Consider the following 27,796-nt stretch of genomic DNA (forward strand, 5'->3'; position numbering starts at 1 on the left):
CAGGGCCCCAAGCTGAGCCCCCCCCCCAAAAAACATCGATAACTGTGGTTAAATGGGCAGGACAGAGGTGCAGCTCTAGCAGACATGATGTACCAGGGCCCCAAATTTCTCTCAATGGGCCTGAATATGTTCAGTAAAGGTATTAACATGCAGTATTTGTAGGAAGCATGCCCTTCCCACATAGACATACAGTGTAGTGAAAGATGGTTTTTCAGTCCTGAATGTTTCCTGTCCTCTAGCTTTTCAAGACCAGCTCTTTTTCTGAGCAATCCTTGCAGGCTGCAGCAGTCCAGGCCAGTAGGACTCAATGGCCATTCCTGTGGGCCATGAGTACCAGGTGATGCCAATGGGGGTCATCAAAAGATGAGCCTGGGACGGTGACTTGCCAATAATGCAGTTCAGAGAAATTTTAAAAAACAGTGTTTGTGGGAGAAGGGATTATGAATGTACATAATATAAAAAATAGTACCTTTAAAGTGATAGTGTCTTTTTATATATCAGAAAATTCATTGCTTTATCAGGTTACACCGTCTTTCCTGGCTTCTGCTTTCATACTGATAATGATGGTTTTAAATGGGAAACAATATAGCATTAAAGTGACAGCCTGTGTTCCTGAGGTAGATTCCTTGCCAAAATAACAACACTTAGCATTTGCACAATGCTTTTTCTTCACATCCCTTTACAAACAAATTCAGGCCTGGTGAAAGCAGCAACAGCTCCATTGATTTTTGGTGGCAAAGAGCTTAATAGGTTTCATAGAAGAATTACACACTTGCATGGGTAATAAGAATATCGCCTGCTGCTACGCTAGGTAAAATAAAAATTTATTAGGGATATCCGGTCTCATGCTTCAAGCCATAAACCAGTCATCGGCTTCTGGGGATTAGTGGGAAATTCCCTCATGCACAATTTCGCAACATGCCTATTTATTGGGGCGTTATACTTTTTTCTGAAGCCTCTTGTACTGACAGCTGTCAAGGACAGGATACTGAACTAGAGGGACTACTGGTTTTATAGGGCAATTGCTCTGTTTCTAGGAGTTTTCTGCTTGCTCTGGAGCTATATTTGGCCTATAAACTAACTAAAGGCCTGGTGTGCTCAACCCCACCTGTCTTAATACAAGGGCACCTGACACCTTGCAGGGACTGCCCCAAATATTCTAAATACCCATGTGAAATATGTGAGTCTCATTTCCACTTTTCAGTAGAGGAAACTGAGGCAGGGAGATTATATGACTTGCCCAAAACCACAGAGGAAGTCAATTGTCAACTGGAACGACAATGTTGGAGTTTCTGACTCCTCCTCGTGTTCTCAGCCTAGTAGATCACAACCCTCTCCAGCAAGAAATCTATCTAGTTTGAGGCAATACAGGGCTGTGTCTAGTAAGTAATAATAAATAAACCATAGAAACTGGCTAACATTCAAAAGTGAAATGTCCTGCTGTCTCTCTTCGTCCGTTCCTGCAATAGTTGAATAACATTCGCCGGAAATCATTTGAAATGGGTCATATTTAGTACCAATTCAGCACTGTGGGAGGCTCCTGTGGGCACTCACCAAGCCATATAAAATGAGTGGAATTATAAATTAAGAGCATTTTTGCACCTTCAGGAATGCCTGAACAGGACTCTGCACTACTATGCCTTTTATGTAACTCAGGTCCTAGCTGATGAAGACACTGATGTTGCACCAAGTGACTGAAACTGAGATGCCAAATGAAATCAAAGAAGTTGTGGATGATTCTGACAAGATATCTAAAGAACTGGCCAATACATGAACCAGTGACTGCACTGCCTGTGGCATATAAAACAATGGAATAGCAGCCACCTGGTATTTTACATAGGGGGGATATGGTTACAGTCACTGCAAACTATGGTATGCCTCTGCTTCGGTACTGTTTCTTATGACCGATATTAGGGAATTAATGCTAGGTTCCCCGTAGGGAATTAATGCTAGGTTCCCCGTAGTCATAGTACATTAAAATATAGGCCGATATTTTTAAACGTGAATTCCAGGCACTGAGGAACCACGAGTCCATGACCTATAATGTATTCATTAGCACTGTGATGTTTGCATGGCCTGTGATTGTCAATCCAGGCACTCACAGTGAACATCAGCCCTTAATGTGGACAGAGCTGTCTAAACTGTGCTTGCAGGACATGGAAATTGCTAGTCCAAATGTTACATCACAGTGATTTGTGAAATGTAATTGAGTGGGATGTTTTAACAACTGTTATTTCAATAACCATGGGTGTCAGCAGCCTGGGGAATTATCAGCCACACCCAAATCAGCCCTTACCTGGGGGCTCCATTTATTGTCCAAACAACGAACAAACTTGCGAAAAGGAAAATGAGATTTCCAGCTGGAGCCTTCTTCCCAGTCACATCTCCTGTGTGGAGTCTCCCATTTCGACGGACTACTCTAGGAGAGGGTCCTTTCCTGCATTGTCCCTCTCCAGATCGCCCTTTCCTACAGCTCTTTAGAGGGAACATCTGTCCCCTTCTCAGCTGTATCTGATTACTGAACAAGGCTGGCTGGCCCCAGGCCTCTGGCCCTTAAAGGGGTAGGCCAGCTTGTTACACATGGGTGAGTAGTTAACCTTTTTTTTTTTTCTTGCATGTTTTGGCCCTTGGGTTATTGACATCTCCTGTGATGGTGGCTCACATTCTTGCAAGTATGTCTATGCCAAATCTTTTGAATTTTTTCTTGTTGTTTAGTTTACACTGTTTTATTTCTTTCCTCTTCTGCCGTCTCACCTGACTACTGAATCTATTGCTTTCCCTTATGAGAATGTAAAATCCCTTGGGGGCAGCTGGAAGGGTGTTCTCTTTATGGTTTCCAGGACTCTGGAATTTGCTTCCCAGTTTGGCCTGAAAAAGTCTTAATTTGGTGACCTTCCAGGCATGCTGCAAAATATATTAGTTTGAGAGGGCTTAGGAAGAGGGCTGAGGGTATGTGTCCCACAATGGTGAGGGGTGGAAAGGGGTTTTTGAGGTGGCTGAATTCCTGATGAACTGGTTATTTTATTGCTGTTTGAGATTTAATTGTGATGCTAATAGTGTGTTAGGGCACCTAGAGCCTTGGATAGTCATCCTTTTAGTTATGTATATTGAACTAAATAAAGAAATAGGCCCTCAAGTCTCATTCGCCCCCTGGGTTGATCTCTATTTTGATCTCGTCATATGTGGGAACAAGAGCAGAGTAGACCTCCAAGGATCTCTCATGTGAAGCAGAAAGGAGAATTTAGACTGAATTACATCATTGCGCCCCTTCCCTGCTATTTCATAGTTTCTCGATTGCCTGTAAATCAACTATTTTATAGCAGCATTCAGTCTTTGCTGTACTCTTCCCAATTCTCAGTGGAACCCCAACAGAGCCCGGTTGTTGGCAGGTGGGATTGAATCTGGGACCTCTGGAGTTTAGTGCATGAGCCTCTACCGCATGTGCTAAAAGCCATGTGGCCCTTAGCTAAAGCTGTGGAGTAGACTCATTAATCTCGAATGGTCTCGGTGTCACTAGAAGGGACAGAACACCACACCCAGGAGGTATGTGGGTTACATCGGGAAAGTTTCTTCATCTAGTTTATCAGAATTCCTCTGCAGTAGATAAATTAGGAGACTAGAGATTTATTTTTCATATCCCTGCTGCATCCTTAAGTGTATTCCTGTTGGGGACACCATGGCCATGTTCCTACAAATCCTTGGAAATGTGCTTAATTTTAAGCACATGAGTAGTTCCATTGACTTCAGTGGAACTATTCCCAAGCTTAGAGTTAAGCATGTATGTGTTTGCAGGATTGGGGTCCAAATTGGTTTGCACCAGGTTTAATTTATTTTTGTGGAAAAATGGCCTTATTTCAAAATAGATTGGGGGGGGGGGTTGAAAAATTGTCAATAGTGTTCTATTTTTCAATATTTGATCAAAATTGTTATTAAAATTTACCAAAAGCTGCACTTTGTTGCTGAAAACTGGGATTGGGGTAAAATATTTTTTTCCAAAATGATTTCAATAAAAACATCAGTATTTTTTAGTAAAATATCACAGAAAATGTAGCCAGCAATGGAAATTGGGTCCATGTCAAAATCTGTAAAATGGACATAACTTCAAAACATTGGGAACTTGTCACAATCATTTTCTGCTTTTCTGACCAGCTCTGTATGATTTATTTAGAGTTTATTTTCTGTTGTTCTGGACTAAAGTGTAGTCCTCACTCTGCCCTAGCTGGTAACATTTTTGTATGACTCAGAGTTGTGAGTTCAGGTCCTATGCCAGGATTCTGTCCATTAAACTACTTGAATAATCCCAATCCTTGTCTCTAAACACTTCGCACATATTTTATCTTCTGGACTCTGAAGTACAAAGGTATTATTGCTCCATTTTACAGATAAGAACTGAGGCCTAAAAATATTGAGTAAGGTGTTCAAGATCCGAGGGGAAGCATGCAACAAAGGCAGGATTTGAACCTACAACTTCAGTGGCCTTGCCTAGGGCCTTCACCACTAGACTGTTCCCTCTCCATTTGGAATCAGCTAATGTGATTTCGTAAAGTGGTTTGTGAGATCTAGAGTATGAAAGATAATGTATAAAAACCAAATCCTCTTCTCTTCTGTACAGTGAATCACCTGTTTCCAAAACTCGGCCTTTATGCAATGGAAACCTGGTAAGAATCAATCCTGTAATCTACAGTTAATGCTTACTTTTTTTGTATTTTAAAGATATCATTGCCCCTTAAAAGGGAAACTACCCTAAACCATGGGCACAGATGGGGGAGAGGGGAATGAGGGGTGTTGCCACCCCAAACGGTATATGTTGATAGTGGGGGTCACAATTTAAAGGTTCGGCTGCCCCCCGAGCAACTCGAATCACGGCTCGGGCTGGCCATGCGCAGCAATGCTCAGGCCAGTAATGCCAGGCAGGGCCCGGGGAGAGAGCGCTACCTCCACACCTTGACTCACCTCATCGGGCCACCCAGTCTGTCGGGGGGGACTAAAAATTGTAACTCAAAGTGGGGGCTCAGCTCAAAAAGCCCCAACCATGGGTGGCATGTGAACTCCCCTTCAGGGAGGGTAGCCCCTGGCCTCGCCCCTTCCACACGAGGCCCCGCCCCTACCTCGTCCCTTACGCCCTCCCTCCCCCACTGCAGCGTCAGCTAGAGGAGCCACAGCTGAACCGCCCTGAGCATTGGCCTGCCAGCTCCAGCTGCCCCTAGCCCGGGGCCACTGGCCTTGACCCCCTGGCCACCAGACAGCATGAGCCATCAGCTGACCGAGCCCTGAGTTCCAGGCCACCAGCTCGAGCCAAGTCCCCGCCAGCTTCGGGGGAGCTTGGGAGCGAGGGCGGGGCCTCAGGGCAGAGCGTGAGTGGGGCCATAGCCTGCCCTGGTCTGTTATACCCGCCACCCATGCCCCCAACCCAGACAGGCCGGGTGGCCCACTGAGGTGAGTTGGGGGGGTGGAGGTGGCGCTCCCTCTCTGAGCCCCACCATGCGTGGTTGACTCAAGCCCCACCAGGCCCTGCCTCCCCAAATATAGAAGTCAAACTATACCTATGCTCTAAACTACTTCAATTTCTGTACAATGCTGAGACTAGCACTCCCACTGTGCTAGCACTGGGTGAGCTGTAACAGTGGGAGATTTCCTGGAAATTGTCAGTGTAGTCACAGCCTGCCGGCATCTCTCTTGGGAGCCAGATTGTCTCCAGTTGAGGTATCCACAACTACTCTAAAAGCTCTGATTGTGTAAAGATTCAGAACTAATTCCTTCTTGTTCTCTGTTCACGTGGATTCAGTTAGACTCTGAACTGCACCTAGTTTTTGTGAAAAGAACGTGGAGTACTTGGGGCACCTTAGAGACTAACAAATGTATTTGAGCATAAGCTTTCGTGGGCTAAAACCCACTTCATCGGATGAATGCAGTGGAAAATACAGTAGGAAGAGATATAAATATACACAGAGAACATGAAAAAATGGGTGTTGCCATATCCACTATAACGAGAGTGATCAGTTAAGGTGAGCTATTATCAGGTTTCATCTTGTTTTCTCCCAAACTAACTCAGGGGGATTTCTTTCCACTCATCATTATCTACTGTTCTGAAGTAGTTGACAGCCGCTTCCTAGGGGCAATCCATCCACTCACTCTTTTCCCTTGTGCTTTCTTCAACAAAATCAAACTTTTAAGGAGACCGTCCCATTGTGCAATCCTTTTCTATTTTCCTGTGTTTCTCAGCCTCTTTATCCCATCGCTTCGTAGATTCTTCATTTGCTGCCTGTCAACCATTTCCCACACAGGCCTGTAGCTTTTACTTGATTCCTCTGGACCTATGAATATTAATTCCTCCCCGTCCCCTCCTTTTCAAATATATTTTGTTTCCAAATCTCACAAATAGCTAGAAACTATATCTAGTTTCTCCATAACTCTTGCCAAGGAAGTGTTTTCAGATCACTGCTTTCATCATTCCTAGCTTCCTATTTTACATCCTCTCTATTATCCTGTTCATCTAACAAGATAAACAATGGCTGCAAATCACACCACTCCTTGTCCTTGAAGATTTCTTGCCTGAAGTAAAATACCTTCTTTTCCCCCAGCCTTAATTTTAACATGCTGTGATTGCTACTTTGTTCCACTCCAATTCATTGTTGAAACCTAGCCACTCTCTTTATTACAAATATTCAGATTTTTTTCTCTTAATACCATACTTGGTTTTGCCCACACCAGTGTCACAGTCATCATTAGTCATGTCTTTAGTAGCGTCTCACCAGCTGTACCCTTAATTCTTTTCCTTCTCAGATGCCCAAGGCTATGCTACGTCTCTTGGGGCAGCAGGTTCAGTGGATGGCTGTTCCAGGCTGTATATCATGTTGCCAAGCTCAGCATAATCGTGCCCATCCTCCGTGATTGCCTTTTGTCTTTCCAGCTGTTAGAGACCTTTCCCTCAGTTGCCAGTGAATCTGTCCTAGCAACAGAGAAAGTAGCTGCAGTGAAAAGGCTAATCGGAGAGACAAGTCATAAAAACAGGTTAATGATGATTAACCCTGCAGTACTTTTAGCTAAGAACAACCTGGTTCTACTGATTCTGAAAAAACTTGGCCTTTATGCAATGGAAACCTGGTGAGAATCAATCCTGTCCTCTGCAGTTAAATGCTTATCTTTAAAATACAAATATGATAAAAATAACAGCCCTTCAGAATCTGTGCTTGATAGATCAAGGAATATTCTGGTATATTTAAGATTAAATCCTTGACTAGCAGTAATTCTTTAATTACAGCATGAAGCCTTTATTTTATGTTGGAAAATGGCCATAAAGACGGTTTAGCAGAATTGATTAAAGATTTGAATAATGGTTGAAATATTTAGAATATTGTCCAACACCCAAGAGCCAAGTACTAAGTGAACAAATAGGAAAAGCTTTCTCTTCCAAAGCCAAGCTTCTAGGATGATTAATACAAATGACTAACTGTATGAAAATAATGCAGTACTCCTTGAAATATTTCAAATGTTTTAAAAGGCCCATTTGTTTGGATGCAGATGCTCCTGTGCAAGACAAGATCAAAATGAATAATATTTTTGTGCCTTCCAGTGGTAATATCTTGGTATTGGAGGGGGAAAAAAACCATATTATCTTTCTGTCTAGAACAACATTATTTTGCAAATCTGTCACTGGTAGTAATATGCTAGGAGAAAGAGTGATCATAATAATTTACTTATGAGACATTGAGTAAAACAAATGATCTTTATAATGCAGGAGGTGTCCTTACTTTTCATTTTCTAAGGCCCATGTTGCCTATAATTTTCAGGTGCCTAGATAAATACCAGCTGTTGGGATCCTACCAGCTATGCCTCTTCCTGAAGAGACTCTGGTATCCTAGAAAAAGACTAGTGATGCTCCCCTGGAGAATAATCTGTGCTACAGGAACCATGAATATAAGAAGCCATTTCATGCCCAGGAGAATCAGTGTTCATTGGCATACCCTAGCACTCAAAAAGGTCAATGCCTAAAATGATCTTTGCTCAGTCTCCTTTTAGTGCGCAGGGAGAAAAGCTGCCCCTAGATAGGGGACTTTAAATTATCCCCTCTCTTCCCTTCATAATCATATGAATTTGCAATCATTGGATGTAGTTTTAGGGCATCAGGATACTCCATAAAAAGAGGAGGCGACATATGCCAAAGAACCATAAAAGTACCTACGTTTTTGTAGCTTGGTGACTCAGCAAACAGCAGGTTGTCTATAACCATAGCAATCAGCTGTGGTGTGACAGATTCCAATTATGCTGATCACAGAGGTAATTTCATTGGTTATGAAGGGGAAACTTGTCTTGAGGTTAAGCTGTTATACTACATTTTTACTAATTGTACTGTTAAATTGGCATTGTTAGTCATATTGTGATCGCTGCTATATTGGGAAACCAGCATGCTGATTACACTGGGAAATTTATTTCTTGGTTATCATGGGGGACAGGTTTTACTAGAAACTGGCATATTGCATTTACTTGTTATGATACAGAAAGTGGTTTTGAATTATTTTATCTTGTATGGTACACTGCTTATCAGTTTCACAGGTTAAGTCGTATGAAGTAACTGAAAGTAATATAGATTCTAAGGCCAGATGAGACCATTATGATCATCATTCCAGTCTGATCTCCTGTCTGACCACAGGTCATAGAACTTCCTCAAAATGATTCCCAGGGCATATTTTTAGAAAAACATCCAATCTTGGTTTAAAAATTGTCAGTGATGGAGAATCCATCATGACCCTTGTTAAAGTGTTTCAGTGGTTAATTATTCTCACTGTTAAACATGTATTATTTCTAGTCTGAATTTGTCTAGCTTCAACTTCAAGCAATTGGATGGTGTTATGCCTTTCTCTGCTAGACTGAAGAGCCCATTATTAAATATTTGTTCCCCATTTAAATTAATGGAGATATCCCATCTCCTAGAACTGGAAGGGACCCTGAAAGGTCATTGAGTCCAGCCCCCTGCCTTCACTAGCAGGACCAAGTACTGATTTTGCCCCAGATCTCTAAATGGCCCCCACTTAAGGATTGAACTCACAACCCTGGGTTTAGCAGGCCAATGCTCAAACCACTGAGCTATCCCTCCGCCCATTTAGGTACTTATAGATTGTGATCAAGTTACCCTTAACCTTCCATTTGGGGGAGAGATAGCTCATTGAGAGATCTGGGGCAAAAATCTCTCTCAGGATTGGTCCTGCTTTGAGCAGCAGGTTGGACTAGATGACCTCCTAAGGTCCCTTCCAACCCTGATATTCTGTGATTGAGCTCCTTGAGTCTATCACTGTAAGGCATGTTTCCTAAACCTTTAATCATTCTCATGGCTCTTCTCTGAACTGTCTCCAATTTATCAACATCTTTCTTGAATTGTGGGCACCAGAACTGGACACTGTATTCCAGCAGTGGTTGTACCAGTGCCAATAACAGAGGTAAAATAACCTGTCTACTCCAGATTCCTGTGTTGTTTTTTTTGTATCCCAGGATCACATTAGCTCTTTTGGCCACAGCATCACATTGGGAGCTCATGTTCAGTTGATTATCCACAGTGACCTCCAAATCTTTTTCACAGTCACTGCTTTCTAGGACAGGGTCTCCCATCCTGTAAGTATGGCCTACATTCTTTGTTCCTAGAGGTATATATCTACATTTAACCATATTACACATTTGCTTGTGCCCAGTTTACCAAGTGATCCAGATCTCTCTGAATAAGTGACCTGTCCTTTTCATTATTTACCACTTCCCCATTTTGTATCATCTGAACTACATCAGTGATGATTTCATGTTTTCTTCTAAGTCACTAATAGAAATGTTAAATACTGTAGGGCCGAGAACTGATCCATGCAGGACCCCACTGGAAACACACTTATTTAATGACTATTTTCCATTTACGGTTATATTTGGAGACCTATCAGTTAGCCAGATTTTAATCCATTTAATGTGTACCTTGTTAATTTTATATTGTTCTAGTTTTTAATCAAAATATAAGTGAGGCAAGCATATAAACAGTACAAATATATTAAAATGAAGTCTTAAGTACTAATAAAGAACAATTGAAATATTAGATGTTAATCAGGAGGGTACCAAAAATTGTGCTTGCCTGATCTGGACATATTAATATGTTCAAATGATGCTATACACTTTTCTCTGGGTGCGTCTATTTGTACATAACTCTCAGTTCTGGAGTGGATTTCTCATTGATGTGCATGTTATAATGTATGTATCAGCAATAAGTAAAAGAAATACAGATCACATTAATATCAGACATTGGATGCATTCAGAGGCTGATATTTTATATACACAGTCCTCTGCTTGCTTGGTATTGCTTGCACTACGTGGGCTCCATTACATGCATTTGTTAGCAGTATGAGTTCATTGGGGGCATCCTTGTCACCATTAAGTCATATTTTCAGTGTTAGCCTTCTGTCCTTTGAGTAGCTATATACCCCAAGAAGCAACTCTGGCTGCATTTTCATGTGTGGAATTGGAGCTGGGCGAAATTTTGTGGACAAATATTTTATTTGACAAAAAAATTGTTTCTGGTTGGCCTGAAATTACCTGTGAATTTGCCATGAATAATTTTGGCCAGTCATAAATTGTGCAATTGTGCACCCTACTTCTCCATAATCTTTAGCCCAGTGATTAGGGCACTCATCTGAGATGTGGGAGACTCAGATTCAAATCCCGGCTCTGGAAGAGACCCAAAACAGATTTTACTGATTCACCAAAAAATTCAGATTAATTTTGACCCAAACAGAATCTTTTTGGATTTTTTTTTCCTAGAACTGCCACTGTACCGAAACATCAGTTATTTGTGCAACTCTTCGTGGAATGGAACAGGACTTAAACAATGTGAACCTCCCTTTCTGCACTGCTTTTGTGTGGGTACACAGACTGTATCAGAGATTCATGCCTGGCCACGCCTCCCTTTCCAAAGGTTACACGTTTCCAGAGTGCTTGAGAAGTGATGGTGAAATGCACATTGCACCTTGCTCTCCCCAGACGCCTTCCCTCATCCCCTGTGCTTGTGATGAGGAACAAGCTATATTTTTGTTGTATCAAGCTTTATTGAGAAGATTCCATGTCATTTGCTTCCTTTCTGTCAGCCACTCAACATGCACCAGATGGGACTCCCAGGTGTGTAGCTAGACTCGGGAGCGCTAACAGTCAGGAGCTCTGCTCAGTTCTCTCCTCCAGTCTGTTTTATAATGAACACAGCATCCAGTAAGGGCTCTTTTCTGTTCTAAATAAAATGCTTTCAACCTCATCTTGAATATCTCTGTAGGAAAAGATAAATTTGAGAGAATATCATAATTCTCACTTCCAACACAGCCTGCCCGAATGTCAGGAAAGCCATTTATACAGAGCATACAATAATTGCATACTTAATATTTCATCAGCTATATTAAGCATAATGTCACTAAAATAGATATGGATTTGAAAGGATCATTTTAAAGAAATGTGGTTTTAGAGGTTCTTGTGTATAATGATAGCTACAGTATATATTATTGTAGATGTTGCTGTGGGTTTATTGCTGTAGAGATTTCAGAGTAGCAGCCGTGTAAGTCTGTATCCGCAAAAAGAAGAACAGGAGTACTTGTGGCACCTTAGAGACTAACAAATTTATTAGAGCATAAGCTTTCGTGGACTACAGCCCACTTCTTTGGATGCATAAGGATGCATATGTATCCAAAGAAGTGGGCTGTAGTCCACGAAAGCTTATGCTCTAATAAATTTGTTAGTCTCTAAGGTGCCACAAGTACTCCTGTTCTTCTTTTTGCTGTAGAGAGCAATTATACGAAGCTGAAGAAATTTGGACTCTGTTTCTAGATATATTTGGATAAAAAATGATAAAATGGCTCAATGAATGCCAGACTTCTATTTCTTCTAACCCCTCCTCCTTTTCCTTCCCCTCTGGTACCTTCCTTCTCTCTTTTCCCTAGTCATGTATGTCTTCTATTTTATTACTGTTACCCAACCCTATGTCTGTGTACTACAGTGTTGTCAGGTTTTGTGTTGCTTGGTCTTGCAGCTTTGACAAGTTGTAAAATGGCATAATTCTTTTGGAGATCCCATAAAACATGCAGTATTTGGAAACATTTTTGTACTTTTCAGTCTGTTTCCTTATGGAAATGAATAAAAAATTAATCACAAAAAGAGATGCTTCAGCGCTGTAGACAGTTGCTGCAAAAGCCTGCCATGAAAAAACGCTCCAAACTATCTTTTAACATAAGGCAGAGAAGTTTATTTTATAACAATGCTTCAATCCATTTTAATTCCACTGTATTATGTTACTACTACAAGCAAAATTCTGCTGAGGTTTATAATGCTAAATATATATCTGTAACCTAGTGAGCTTATCTGCATATTGAACAAAAAGAACACCTTTATGGACTGTGCTGAAATGGCAAATCCCAGTGGTTTCTTCTTTGGTTAAAAATATAATATTAGTTATGTCTCCCTTTTACTATTTGAACGTGTTAATGTTTGGAAATATTTTCATCAATTCTCTGAATAACTGTGAGTACAGCGGTTTTCTAGGTACATGGAGGCTGGAGCAGACAGGCAGGCTTGTAGGAAAGAGATCTTTATTAAGTATGTTGAGTGGCCAATGTTACATGTGGGGGGACTTTAGAGTTTGAGAACTAACAATTTGGATGCACCTTGCATTTCTAACCTTCCAGTGGTGTCACATTGAATTAGGCCTCTCCTGAAACCTAATCCCTTTTTTCCATCATACAAGCTTTCAAAATGTGTATTCTCCCAACTTGAGTGTGCACAAATTTTGATGCATGCAACCCCAGATTTGTATGTGCATTTAGAGCACCGTGTGCATGTGCAAAGCACGGTGTGCATACACACTGAAATTTTTGCTCATCTAAGGCAGACATGCACAAAAGGGTGGATCCGTGTTAAAAAATGTGGACAAGGCTGTCAAACGAAAAAGAACACCCATCACCAGGACAATGACTTATTATCTGCCATTAGTGGTAGACATGTCATCCCCGGCTTGGGGGGAAAAAAAAGATACTTGCATGATGGGAAATGGAGGCGTTATTACAGGACTCTGTGTAACACTTAAATATTGCCATGGATGCTATAAACATGGTGTCCCTTTGTGGGACCAGTTACCAATCATCAGTTCCCATTGTTATGGGACTCTTCATTAAATGGAACCTTCTCTGTAAGTCTTGAAGATGTAAAATGCACAGATTTAAATACTACACCGCTACCCCGATATAACACGACCCAGTATAACACGAATTCGGATATAACACGGTAAAGCAGTGCTCCGGGGGGTGGGGTGGGGGACGGGATTGTGCACTCCGGTGGATCAAAGCAAGTTCAATATAACGCGGTTTCACCTATAACGCAGTAAGATTTTTTAGCTCCTTAATACACCTCTACCTCAGAGTTATATCGAGGTAGAGGTGTATTAAACCAGTTTTAACTGACTACTCATAGCATCAACTATAATTAGTTGTGTGGGAGAGGTAGTCTTCACTTAAATACAGTTTTAGGAATACAATGATGTTTTTTATTCCAATTATATTTCGGTAACACCTCTAATTTTCTCTTTATGCTTGGGGGAATAGAAAATTCTATATTATAAACTGCCTTCCCCATTACAGTTTTTCCGATGCTGCATGTGATTCAGTTCTGGAATAACTGTTACAATGTAACAACTTATATTGACTTTCCAGTAAGTTGGCACTGTTCCTGATAGATATATAGCACTATCTCATACCATTCTCCCGCCTCCATTTGGAATCAAAAGCTTTCCTCCCACTTATCTCGTTCTTGTTTTGTTAATTTTATTCAAACAGTGTAAGCTTTTATTTAGTCTCCCTGTAAGTATCCTTCCATTAAGCTAGGAATAAATATATCTGTACCACAGTTATTCCATGAGTTAATTACTTATTGCCTATTATTTGTACTGGAATTATAAATATTAGGGGAAATTATTATAATGTACCTCCCAGTTTCTTCAGTGTAATAAATTCTCTATTGTTAAAGAAGTTACTGCAGTAATTGTATACCACTTTTTTATTAAGCTTCTTTCTCAATTATTTACATGGTCTGGAGAGAAAATGTTAAGTTCAATAATAGGAGTAACTGGAATTACCTAATTTTTTTAAAATCCACTTTCCTTTTTATTCGAGTCCACGGGCAAGATTTTCTTGCTTACTATGGTATAAATCAGGGATAACGGCATTGAAGCCAAAGGATTCCAGACCATATTCGTAGTGGTGCCATAAGTAAGGAATGCTTTTAATGTACATTTTCCTCACTCTCGGCCCATGGAAGAGCAAAGGAAGATTTAGTATCCAGTTCCAGCTCCAGTTGGGCATGTTTGTGTCCCCACCTGTGTGGAGCTCATTACAGGATCAGGGCCTCAAACTGGACAGTTTCTTTTTCCATCTGAATTCAAAGAGAATCCCATTTTCCATTATTCTAGGAAGCTACCTTAAGATGGATTGTAATAAATAATAGTGCTTAATGGTTGGAAACTCCTTGCCTCTTTGTTCTGAAGGTAACGGCGGAACGTTCTTATTAAGCGGAGCGTGTCTAAAGGGCCACAACAATCTAGTAGCAGTTTCTTTTCTAAGGCAATCTTGGGTATTTCTATGGGGAGCGTAGAAAAAGGTCATGAGACAGTCAGTTCATAGCCACCTAACCAATTTACACAGGTGTTGTTGGTTTTTTTAGCTGTGGCTTCCTCTTGGAATGCCAGACTCACAAAGTGAATAAGTGTTGTCAGTTACATATTCACCTAAGTATTTTTGTTGAGGCCCATGAGAAGTGACACTTTTTTCATCAGTGTTGATGCAGTACCTTATTGAGCATCAGTGCCTCATTCTGCTAGGTATTAGACACACACATAATGAAAAGAGAATATTTTAGCTTCTCTATAGATTCTTGCTTTATCAGAATAGTCAATAACTCTAGGTTTTGAACATTTACTTTAAAACCTGAGACCTGGCTAAAGCTTGCTATCTTCTGGAAAATCAGTATGTGTTAAAGATAAGGGTTACATAAAGTCCAGGGATGTATCATTGAGACAGAAAATATTTTGTTCTGTGGTTTCTTCTGATATAACCAGTCATATTACTTATTTAATGCGGTTGCGTCGGTTCTGTAGGGTTTGCATCTTGCTATGTGTATGCATTGGTGTCGAAATCCTGAAAGGCAGATTTAATAGATCTAGGATTGCAGATTGTACCCCTTTCATTTCTTATATGATAAACTGCTTTCCCAGGAGCTCTCCTTCGAAGGAGATATGCCAATATTTTATCATCTTCGTTGCTCTTTTTTTTTTATAAAAGATTCTTTTAGCTCGTTTTATTTGCCACTCTGCCTTTCTGCTCCATAGCATCTTAACTTCTCCCCTTACATTTAGAAGATATTTACATTGATTTTGATTTCCCATGCTCTTAGGATGAGCTTCCCATCGCTTTACTTCTTTTTGAAAGAAAGTAATTCTTTCCATCTGTTTTTTCTTCTTCTTTGTTTGTCATGGCTAATAATCTCCCTTGAATTGCCACTTTGGCCACTTCCCATAGAGTAATATTACTAATATCTCCTGGATGTCAAGTTTTATATAGTCAGGAATATCCTATTTTTTTTCCCTGATGATCCTTAGGTTGTGTAATATCACTAGGTTCTGATTCACAAAGTGCTTAAATATGTATTTAAGTCCCATTGATATCAATGGGGCTTACGGCCTTTTCAGAATAGGGTTGGCCTTAATCATGACCTTAAAGTCCACCAGGATGTGGTATGAAGATCAGGTTTCTGGATGTCTTAGGAAACCAAGAAGAATCTAAACAACGGGGCCTGGTGCACCATTGTGTTGCTCTACTTTAGTGCCACTGTGACTCTTGAAACCAATGGCATTATAACAGCATAAAACTTTTCTGCTCTCTCCCTGGGGCAGATGGGAGAGAAGGGCCTTATTTTACTTCTGAGTAGCCTGCTGAATTGTGATAAAAATCAGTCATTTTAGCTTTGTGGCAACCTTCAAGCCTGCGTCCATGTTCTTAGAAATGGCTCTGTTTCTATTTTTGTGGGCACAGCAGAAATGAACTCATTCCTGGTGATGGATTTCAGATCCTGACATGCAGTGGGAGCTAGGAGCTCTCTGCAATTTTCAGCCACAAGACCATCTAGGTAAATATTTGAACTCTAGGGAGATTAAAACAAATAACCCCCTATTTTTGTAGCTATTAAAAAAGGGAACGTTAACAGGAGCTGTAGAAGGGTGATGAGACTCAGCTGTACTTGTCCTATTCAAAAGTGGTCATTGCAGAGAATAGAAAAATGAATATGGGGGTTTATTACAGGTTAAGATGATGCTCCTTTTTCTTTTGTGCTAATTGCTTTGAGGAGTAGGCCTGTTCAGAGAATAAATGGCTCAGGGGATTGATAATGGTTTCCGAGGCCTTTCATTTTCAGCAGCCTGGTTTGAAAACCAGCCATTTCAGTCTCCCTGTTAACATCTGCTGATTGCTTGGGAGCGTGTAGGAAATGCCTGAGAGCAACAACTCCCATTTCTTACAAACAGGCATCCTCGTCATAAAAACCTGTATTGCAATTGACACAAAATGGGGCATTGGCTGGTTGGGAGGCTGGTGAAAGAATGAGCATCAGAACTGAAAACCCCTCTCCTTGTCAGATGGTGTCTCTCTACACCAGGACAGGAAAACATTTTTTGGGGTAATGTGGGGAAGCTAAAACAGCTGCTGCTCAAACTATACTTACTTATTCTGTGGCTAGAGAGTGAGCTGGTGTAGTCTGAAGGAGAGGGAGCTAGACTGGGAGCTGGTGCAGTCTGGAGGAGAGGGAGCTAGGCTGGGAGCTGGGATTACCTGTGCACTATCCTGGGGTTCTGTTCTGTGCGACCTTGGACGAGTCACTTCTCTGTGCTGCTCTTTAGATGGTCAGGCCGGCTTGGCAGGGACTGTCTCACACTCTGGGCTGGGAGGATGCTTCCCAGCATGGGTAGACAGATGCACAAGCTCATTTAAAAATAGCTACATGGCTGCATCAGCACAGGCAGTGGCTCAAGCTAGCCTCCCAAGAATATCCTGCTCAGTCCTCTGGAGGCTAGCCGGAGTCACTGTGGTCACGCTGTTATTTTTAGTGTGCTAGCTCAAGCAGAGCTAGTGCATCTGTCTACCCACGCTAGGAAGCACCCTCCAGCTGCTGTGTAGACATACCCCAAGGGTACATCTACACTACAGCGGGGAGTCGATTTAAGATACGCAAATTCAGCTACGTGAATAGCGTAGCTGAATTCGACGTATTGCAGCCGACTTACCCCGTTGTGAGGACGGCGGCAAAATCGACTTCTGCCGCTTTTTGTCGGCGGCGCTTACTACCACCTCCGCTGGTGGAGTTAGAGCGCCGATTCGGGGATCGATTGTCGCGTCCCAACGGGACGCGATAAATCGATCCCCGAGAGGTCGATTTCTACCCGCCGATTCAGGCAGGTAGTATAGACCAGACCCAAGTGTGTGTGTGAGTGTACAGTCCCTGGCACAATGGGGCTCCAATCTTGCTTTTAGCCTCTAGGTTCTAGTGTAATACATGTAATTTAAGAGGCTTATGCTCAAAACTGGTACCTTTGATTAACCACTAAATCCATCTGTTAAAGAAAAATGAATCATCATTATGCTGCCTGTCAGCAAAATACCTGGGTTTTCTAGGTTAGATACTAAATGGAGTTAGCCCAGGTTCAAATGTTTCATTCATTATAAACCCTGACACCACTAATGTCCTGTTTTATCAATGATATCCCATTTTCCTTTGGCTTTTCCCTATAGAAGTGTCATTAATATTTTCAGCCCTTTGTATCCTTAATGATCTACTTGGCTGACCCGCATCAGATAAAATACTTTTTCATTACAACGATTTTCCTGTTTAGATTCCCATGAGATTCTGATATGTAATCAGTTTTCTCTAGCAAATTATGACCCCCTTTAACTTCATTAGTTCAGAATTAATTTGCTAGCAAGTATCTAGGATAGTCAACATCTTTGATTAGTCAAATGGAGAAAAAAGGATCTTTCCTCCTTTATGGTCAAGACAAATGTTAATTAAACCCCAGATTTGTTGGCTAATTTTATTTATGATACAATTCAATGAAGTGTTTGGGGTGTACCATGTTTCTAATTGAGATGGAGATGGGATTAATGGGTCTGTGTTCTTGTAGTATATTGAAATGATCGTATTTTGCAGAAAATATTACTCCCTTCCTGCAGCATGTAGTGAGTTTTAAAATAAGCAAGCCCAGACAGTGACATTCTATGTGCTGTGCAGCAGGGCAAGAAGGTAGTGAGGGCTTATACGCGGATGTGATTTCTGATGGCTGTTGTTTCTCAGTTATAGCCATTCACCTCTCCTCTTTGTGCACATCAGCATTAGCTGTCTGGCTATTTTCTGTCATATGTCAGTATCTCTCTTAAGAAGTACATCCTCATCTCAAGGCATGGAAATTAACAGAATTAGACACACATCAAGATCATACCTTAGTCTTTGCAGCATTCCATCTTGCAAATCTGCTGCAGCCATATCTATCCTAGTGGCACATTTTTCTTCCTCTCGTTTGACAGTAAGTGTGCTTGCTCTTTGCACTACCATGCAGGATGCTTGATGAGGCTTTATGGAATGTGTGTAATAAATGATGGTAAGGCGTTGATTATGAAATAGCCATTACTCCTGGAGAGATAGGACAGTCCCAGGGTAGCCGACTTGAGAGGATTTGTGTCCCCCTATTCTTATGTATTTTTATTTTATAAAGACAAAGATTCAACCGGTTCAAATAACACTTCTAATAAACTTGTTTCCTTCTAATGTGACAGAGAGTCCTGTGGCACCTTTGGCCTGGTCTACACTATGAGTTTAATTCTAATTTAGCAGCATTAAATCGAATTAACCCTGAACCCGTCCACACAACGAAGCCATTTATTTCGAAATAAAGGGCTCTTAAAATCGATTTCTGTACTCCTTCCCGACGAGCGGAGTAGCGCCAAAATCGATATTGTCATTTTGAATTAGGGTTAGTGTGGCCGCAATTCAATGGTATTGGCCTCCGGGAGCTATCCCACAGTGTACCATTGTGACCGCTCTGTACAGCAATCTGAACTTGGATGCACTGGCCAGGTAGACAGGAAAAGCCCCGCGAACATTTGAATTTCATTTCCTGTTTGCCCAGCACAGGAGAGCATAGGTGACCACAGAGAGCTCATCAGCACAGATAACCATGCAGGCCGATAATCGAAAAAGAGCACCAGCATGGACCGTACGGGAGGTACTGGATCTGATCGCTATATGGGGAGAGGATTCAGTGCTAGCAGAACTACGTTCGAAAAGACGAAATGCCAAAACTTTTGAAAAAATCTCCAAGGACATGATGGAGAGAGGCCACAATAGGGACTCAGATCAGTGCCGCGTGAAAGTCAAGGAGCTCAGACAAGCCTATCAGAAAACAAAGGAGGCAAACGGTCGCTCCGGGTCAGAGCCGCAGAAATGCCACTTCTACACTGAGCTGCATGCAATTCTAGGGGGGCCGCCACCACTACCCCACCTCTGACCATGGATTCCGAGGCAGGAGTAATCTCATCAGCCACACCTGAGGATTCTGCAGACTGGGAAGAGGAGGAGGAGGAGGAGGAGGACAAGCTTGCGGAGAGTACACAGCACTCCGTTCTCCCCAACAGCCAGGATCCTTTTCTCAGCCTGACTGAAGTACCCTCCCAAGCCTTCCAAGCCAATAGCCAAGACCATGACCCCATGGAAGGGACTTCAGGTGAGTTTACCTTTTAAAATATAAAACATGGTTTAAAAGCAAGCGTTTTTTAATGATTAATTTGCCCTGAGGACTTGGGATGCATTCGCGGCCAGTACAGCTACTGGAAAAATCTGTTAACGTGTCTGGGGATGGAGCAGAAATCCTCCAGGGACATCTCCATGAAGCTCTCCTGGAGGTACTCCAAAAACCTTTGCAGAAGGTTTCTGGGCAGTGCAGCCTTATTCCGTCCTCCATGGTAGGACACTTGACCACGCCATGTTAGTAGCAAGTAATCTGATATCATTGCATGACAAAGCCTGGCAGCGTATGGTCCCGGTGTTTGCTGGCATTCAAGCAACATCCGTTCTTTATCTCGCTGTGTAATCCTCAGGAGAATGATATCGCTCATGGTAACCTGGTTGAAATACGGGAATTTAATTAAGGGGACAGAGGTGGCCATTCCTACTGGGCTGTTTGCCTGTGGCTGAAAAATCCTTCCCTGCAGTTAGCCAAGCACGGGGGGTGGGAGGAATTGGCACTGAGCTTTTCGCCTTTGGCTAGCAGGGATCTTCCCTGATACCAGCCATGCAGTGAGGGGAGGGGTACAGCGATCATCCCAGATAATTCATGGCGGGTGGGCGGAGCGGGGGTTTAGTTTGGTTTCTGCAGGGATCTTCCCTGATACCAGCCACGCGGTGGGGGGAGGGATAAAGTGATCATCCCAGAGAATTGGATCGGGGGGGGTTAGTTTGTTTTCTGCTGCTGAAGGTTAACAGGAAAACTGCAGCAGTCAACGGGCTTTGCTTGGTATGTGGGAAAGGAGGGCGCAGAAGCCGAAAGACAATGGCTTACCATGGCCGCATGCAAGCCGAATTCTGTTGCCCGGACCTGCATCTGTGATCTCTAACACCAAAGCCACAGGCACTCAATATTAAGATGCAAAATGCGACCTTGTACTGAAATCACATGTGCTATATAATGTGAATAGTGTTTTTCACAGTGAAAGAGTATAAGCATTGTTCTGTAAAATGTATCTTTTAAAAAACTTCTCTCCTTTTTTCCATCCCTCCAGCAGCTGCAAATTTTTCAAGCCTCCCTCCTCTGTCCCGAAGGCTATCTCAGATAAGGCGGCGGAGAAAGAGGACGTGAGACGAGATGTTCTTGGAAATAATGGAATGCACCTGCAATGAAAGAGCTTATTTGAATGAGTGGAAGGACACAGTATCTAAGTACAGGAAAGATGCCAGTGAACGTGAGGTCATGAGGGACGCTCGAGATGAGAAGTGGCAGGCTGCAACGCTGGGGCTGCTGCGTGATCAAACAGACATGCTCCGGCATCTGGTGGAGCTTCAGGAATGGCAGCATGATAGCAGAGTGCCGCTGGAGCCGCTGTATAACCTCCCTCCCCCCTCACCATGTTCCATAGCCTCCTCATCCAGACGTGTAAGAACACGGGGGAGGGGGACTCCGTGCACCCTCCCACTCCACCCCAGTGGACAGCCCAACCAAAAGGCTGTCATTATATTGAATTTTTTCAGTGGCCTTTTACTTCCCTCCTATCCTCCTCCCAAACCTCATCCGGGTTACCTTGTCGGTTCTCTCCCTATGTTTATAATCAATTAATAAAGAATACATGATTTTTAAACGATAGTGACTTTATTTCCTTTAAAAGCATGCTGTGATTTAAGGGGGGAGGGTGGTTTGCTTACAGGGAATGAGTCAATCAAGGGGGCGGGTTTCCAACAAACAGAACTTTTACACCGTAGCCTGGCCAGTCATGAAACTGGTTTTCAAAGCTTCTCTGATGCGCAGCGCTTCCTGGTGTGATCTTCTAATCGCCCTGGTGTCTGGCTGCACATAATCAGTAGCCAGGCGATTTGTCTCAGCCTCTCACCCCGCCATAAAGGTCTCCCCCTTACTCTCACAGAGATTGTGGAGCACACAGCAAGCAGCAATAACAATGGGGATATTGGTTTGGCTGAGGTCTGAGCGAGTCAGTAAGGATCGCCAGTGACCTTTTAAACGGCCAAATGCACATTCTACCACCATTCTGCACTTGCTTAGCCTGTAGTTGAACAGCTCCTGACTCCTGTCCAGGCTGCCTGTGTATGGCTTCATGAGCCATGGCATTAAGGGGTAGGCTGGGTCCCCAAGGATAATTATAGGCATTTCAACATCCCCAACGGTTATTTTCTGGTCCGGGAAGTAAGTCCCTTGCTGCAGCCGTTTAAACAGAATAGTGTTCCTGAAGACGCGAGCGTCATGAACCCTTCCTGGCCAGCCCACGTTGATGTTGGTGAAATGTCCCTTGTGATCCACAAGTGCTTGCAGCACCATTGAAAAGTACCCCTTGCGGTTTATGTACTGGGTACCCTGGTGCTCCGGTGCCAAGATAGGGATATGGGTTCCATCTATCGCCCCACCACAGTTAGGGAATCCCATTGCAGCAAAGCCATCCACTATGACCTGCACATTTCCCAGAGTCACTACCTTTCGTAGCAGCAGCTCAGTGATTGTTTTGGCTACTTGCATCACAGCAGCCCCCACAGTAGATTTGCCCACTCCAAATTGATTCCCGACTGACCGGTAGCTGTCTGGCGTTGCAAGCTTCCACAGGGCTATCGCCACTTGCTTCTCCGCTGTGAAGGCTGCTCTCATCTTGGTATTCTGGCGCTTCAGGGCAGGGGAAAGCAAGTCACAAAGTTCCATGAAAGTGCCCTTACGCATGCGAAAGTTTCACAGCCACTGGGAATCATCCCACACCTGCAACACTATGCGGTCCCACCAGTCTGTGCTTGTTTCCCGGGCCCAGAATTGGCGTTCCACGGCTATAACCTGCCCCATTAACAGCATGATCTCCAAAGCACCTGGGCCCGCGGTTTGATAGAATTCCATGTCCATGTCCTCATCATTCTCGCCGCCGCGCTGCCGTAGCCTACTCCTCGCCGCCTGGTTTTGCAGGTTCTGGTTCAGCATAAACTGCACGATAACGCGCGAGGTGTTTACAATGTTCATGACTGCTGTCTTGAGCTGAGCGGGCGCCATGCTTGCCGTGGTATGGCATCTGTACTGTTCACCCAGGAAAAAGGCGCGAAACGGTTATCTGCCGTTGCTTCCCTGTAGAGGGGGGGAGGATTTACCCAGAACCACCCGCGACAATATTTTTGGCCCCATCAGGCATTGGGATCTCAACCCAGAATTCCAGTGGGCAGAGGAGACTGCGGGAACTATGGGATAGCTACCCACAGTGCAACGCTCCAGAAATCGACGCTAGCCCTGGTACATGGATGCACACCTCCGAATTAATGTGCTTAGTGTGGCCGCATACATTCGACTTTATACAATCTGTTTCCAAAATTCGAATTATATAAATTCGGATTAATCCCGTAGTGTAGACATACGCTTTAGGACTAACAGATGTATTGGAGCATAAGCTTTCATGGGTGAATGCCCACTTCGTCGGATGCATGTCACTTCAATAACCTTCCACCTTTCTGGTAGGAAATCACAAACCAAGAAGAAGAAGAACTTAGACCCTCCTGTACAATGGGGCTGAGCCTTTGGTCCTCTTGCCCCATGTTGGACTCCAAGCCCTGCTCATCTGGATCCTGCTAACTGATAGCCACAGCAAGTGCTCATTCTGCTGGACAAAAGCACAGTGTGCTGCACCTTTTCTAGCAGGACATGCTAATCATGTGACACTCAACTCCAAGCTCTGCTTGCTGAAGCAGTCTATGATGGTCACCTCAGACCCCAAAGAAGCACATACTGAAGAAGTCAACATCTATGATTGCCCCCTCCAGTAGGCATGACACCCAAATTCAGTATCAAGAAACCCTCAACATCAAACAAACTGCTGGCATCAGAGACAACCCAGCAAAGAGAGAGTGTTCCGAGCCCAGAAACTGAGACTCCAGAAGTAGCTTGGTATCGTCCCACAAGGAGAGACCAAGACATACCCCCAGGGATAAGGCCACTAGCTCCTAAACAAAAACAAGAGCTAGTGAGGCAGAGCTGGCTATACTTTCAGTAGTGACGAAATGCCCCGGTGATGACTGTACTGGCCTTGATTGATGAGCGTGCAGCCACCGACATCAACGTTGTCTGTAGAGTCACTCATGGTATTGGCAAAGTCCTTCTGGAAGAACCCACACTGACTTTAAGGGAGACTCTGGCACAGAGACAAATACCGATGCTGGAACAGACTCTGGTACTTTGCTGGGCCATTTCTTCTCACCACCCTCAAGCAGAGAACTTCTCCCTTGAGGTTTGCAGGTGACCCAATTGATAAACCAGGAGCTTCTTTCTTTAGGTCTCCATCTCACCATCACCATGAATCAGTCAATTAATTTATCTGCACTGGGGATGAGAAGTTACACGTGGTGTGTGTTTCCAGAGCTTTACTCTTTTCTACAGACAGAACCAAACCTTTCTGTCTCTTCTGTTATTTATAGCTGTAGTCTGCTAGCCCAAAGGTCAGGCCATTTCATCACAAACAATATCTAAGGGGATCACATGGCACAGCTCCAGCTGTTACCAATTGGCTGGCATACTTCTCTGCTTGAATATGTAGGCTCACTCCCCCAGAGCACAAGCAACATCTTCTGCCTGCTTTAGAAATGTGCCAATATGTGAAATCAGCAGGGCGGTGACAGGGAATAATCCAATTACTTTCATCAAACATTGTACTTCAAACTTAGTTGTTAGGTCAGATGCTAAGTTTGGGAGAGCTCTACTGCAAGTGGACTAAATCACTGGCACTCCTCCTCATTCTCACTATCCTGCGGGGTGCTGCTTGCTGGTCACCCCACTAGTATCCATACTTACACATACTCAAAGATAAACAACTATTCTATCTTTATAGTGCATGTGTTTCTCTAAGATGTTGTCAGTGTGGATCCCACAAACCATCCTCTATCCTTGCTTTTCAGAGTCCTCAGCAACCATGAACTTTGAGCTGCGAGTGAACTGAGGGAGGGTCTGGCCGCTCTGCCCTTTTTACCCTCACATGGAAGCATGAGGAGGTACAGGGTGCATGTGTATATCCAACTAATGCTGCTGTTCAGAAGATGCTGAGTTTGCATGCGTGAGGCACATGTGCACCTACAGTAGAAGCCACATAGACAGCATCTCAAAGAACCACAATTACTAAAAGGGACATAACTGTTCTTTCTGAAAGTGTGGCTGAAAGAGATATCCATGTAGCCAGTCAGTGTAAAACAAGGTTGTACTATAACTGCATTGCTTACCATACACAGAACTTACCTTTGATCCATGGTCCATTAGTCACCTAGACAAAGCTGGGATTTAGACATTTGAATTGCTTCCATTCTCCCACCCATCTCCATCATTGCCTTCTCCACAAAGGGTGCTGCAGCTTCTGCTCAGTCACCTGCAGAGACTGGGCGCCGATGAACAGAAGTACGGTGTGACCGTGTCACTACAGGGCTCATGACAAATCATTGCCTGGACTCCAGTAGGGGACAAGCCAACAGAGTTTTATTGAGGACTGTTCTCTAGAGGGGTACCATTGACTGCAATTGTCCTATTTAGACAATAAACAGGTCCCGAGTAGAACAGTAAACACAATGCCCCAGGTCAAAAAGGGCACTCAGTAGTCCCAGGTAACAAAGTAAATATAAGTCTCCCATGAAGCCTACTTTCTTTCAGGGAGGCTCTGGCATCTAACAGTCTCTGATTGAGGCCTTCTTTCAGGAAGCCAGCATAAGAGATCTGCTCTCCCACCCAGCCTCCTCTTAGCTGAGCTGGCTTTCTCCTTTTAACTGCCCCCTCTAACCCTGACAGGGCTTGTGGGTGAATCAAGGCAGGGCTGACTAAACCCATAGCAGTTTATGAGTAAGTGTGGAGTTTGTACACCCCTGGTAAGTGTGGAGTTTGTACACCCCATCATATATGGACAGAAGACAATGGCGTGAGACTGGCCTGCCAGCAGAGCTTAATTTGTGTTGGGGCTCGCTAGGGCTCAACCCTGGCACCTCTTCTATCAGGGGCATACAAGGCGTGACCTTACGCGTCTGATGCGTGCAAGCTCACACTGTGTAGAGGACGCCATCGTTATTGCTTGAGCCTTGGCAACTCTTTCTTTACAAATTAAGCACTGCCAGCCAGTGACTGATCAGGATGGTTCCAGTGACAATGTGGTTCCTTTCCTTCCCTTCCCGCGCCCCGCCCATCACACACACACATTTAGAGTGGACTCTTAGGCATCCATCTTGGCCTAAACCTGCACTTCCCCATACCATACAACCCTTGATCCCCCCACCTCCCTCCTCTCCTCTAATTTAGAAAGCTACCTTTATGTCTATTTTGAAGTTGGTTTTGTCTCTTACCCAGGAGGAGGATTTGAAAAACAGATCCATGTCAGATTTTTGAATAAATATATGTAAAAAAGGTTTCTTTTGAAGTGCTTTTTCTAACCCAAGTGTTATTTCACAGACTCTTTCCAAGGGTGTCTCTGAGCCTGGTCTTTTTTTATCCCTTTATTCCTCCGAGTGCAGTCTGTCTTATTTCCATGTCACTGGGCTGAGAGGTACAATATGCTGCTCACGTACCTGCTCCATCATCCAATCTACAGAACAGCATTAACGTTAGTTTTGAAGGCTGCTTCTGTTCTGCTGTCTCATTGGATGTGAAGTGTTGCAGTGGTGGCCTCTGAGCAGGGGAAGACGGGGTTGGAGGGAAATAAAATGGGGGCAAATGGCCTGGTAAATTGATCCTACTGTATTCATAGAAATAAACCTTGCTATGAGATTTAGGCAACCAATTTAGATCTGAAGGAAAAGAGATTGAAAACACTAAAGCAATTTATTACCTTGTAAATCTAGGGGGAAATCATAAGTAGCACTTAAATTTAACTATCTGCAAAGGCAAATAAAGAAAACCGTAATATTTCACAAAACCATAATCTACTACATTATGAAGGCATTTTCCCCATTTTGATGTGAACAAAATAAGTTACTGTTTCATGTCTTTCTTTTAACATGTCTGCTACAAAGCAGCATCCAGAAATACCAGGTGTGGGATTCAATATTGCTTCTGATTTCATTCTTTCTGCTGTCTTATCATTTGCATGAAATAGGATTCTCCCCCCCACTTTCATATTGCTTCACTCTAAGTTTTCAGCACAATAAGTATTTTGCCCACAAGGCCTATATCTAATGTTGGTTCATTTTGAATGTCTTTTCCCATTTACATGTTAGTCCAGAAAACCAAAGTGATTGTAATCGAATGAGCATGCTCAATGTATCGTTTATATGGCTACGGGGTGATTTTCTTGTTCTAATGCAAATGCTCTTAGAGAACAGGAGATAGATGATTCAGGAGCTGTTCTAAGAAGAGTCTTGCTTATGGCAATATTTATTCAGAGGTGGATTAAAAGAATAAGAGGCGGCATCTGAGGAAAGATTAAAAACACAATGGGCCAGGATCTGCTCTGTTACACCAGGGCAAATTCATTGAACCCAGTGGAGTTGCACTGACATAGGTGAGACCTACATTTGGCCCCTGTGCTTCAAATAGTGTCTCAGAAAAGCCGTCTCAAAGTCCAAGCAGTTCACCATAAAAAACAAAAATTTAGGGGCAATCAGCCCCAATAACCTGATACCTAGACAAACCACTATTATGTGCCTCCACTCTTGATACTTCCTTTCAGGCTTCAAGGGCAAGGCATTCTGTGGAACTTTCCTCTTTCAGATCAGGAAGAAATGCATATTCTTAAGGATACTATCCCTGATTCAATAAGGTTGAATGATTAAGGGCTTGTCTACACAGGGAAATTGACCAGCATAGCTATTCCAGAACAATTATGTCACTATAGGAATTCCAGAACAATTCCCTTTGTGGACACCCTATTGTGACTTTATTCTGGAATGATTATGCTGCTTTGGATGTGAAGTAATTATCTTGGAATAAAATCACTTTTATTCTGGAATAGAATGTCCACATGGGGTAGTTATTCCTGAATAATCATGCTGGTTAATT

Source organism: Chrysemys picta, chromosome 7, assembly GCF_011386835.1.
Source record: "Chrysemys picta bellii isolate R12L10 chromosome 7, ASM1138683v2, whole genome shotgun sequence".
NCBI lineage: Eukaryota > Metazoa > Chordata > Testudines > Emydidae > Chrysemys > Chrysemys picta.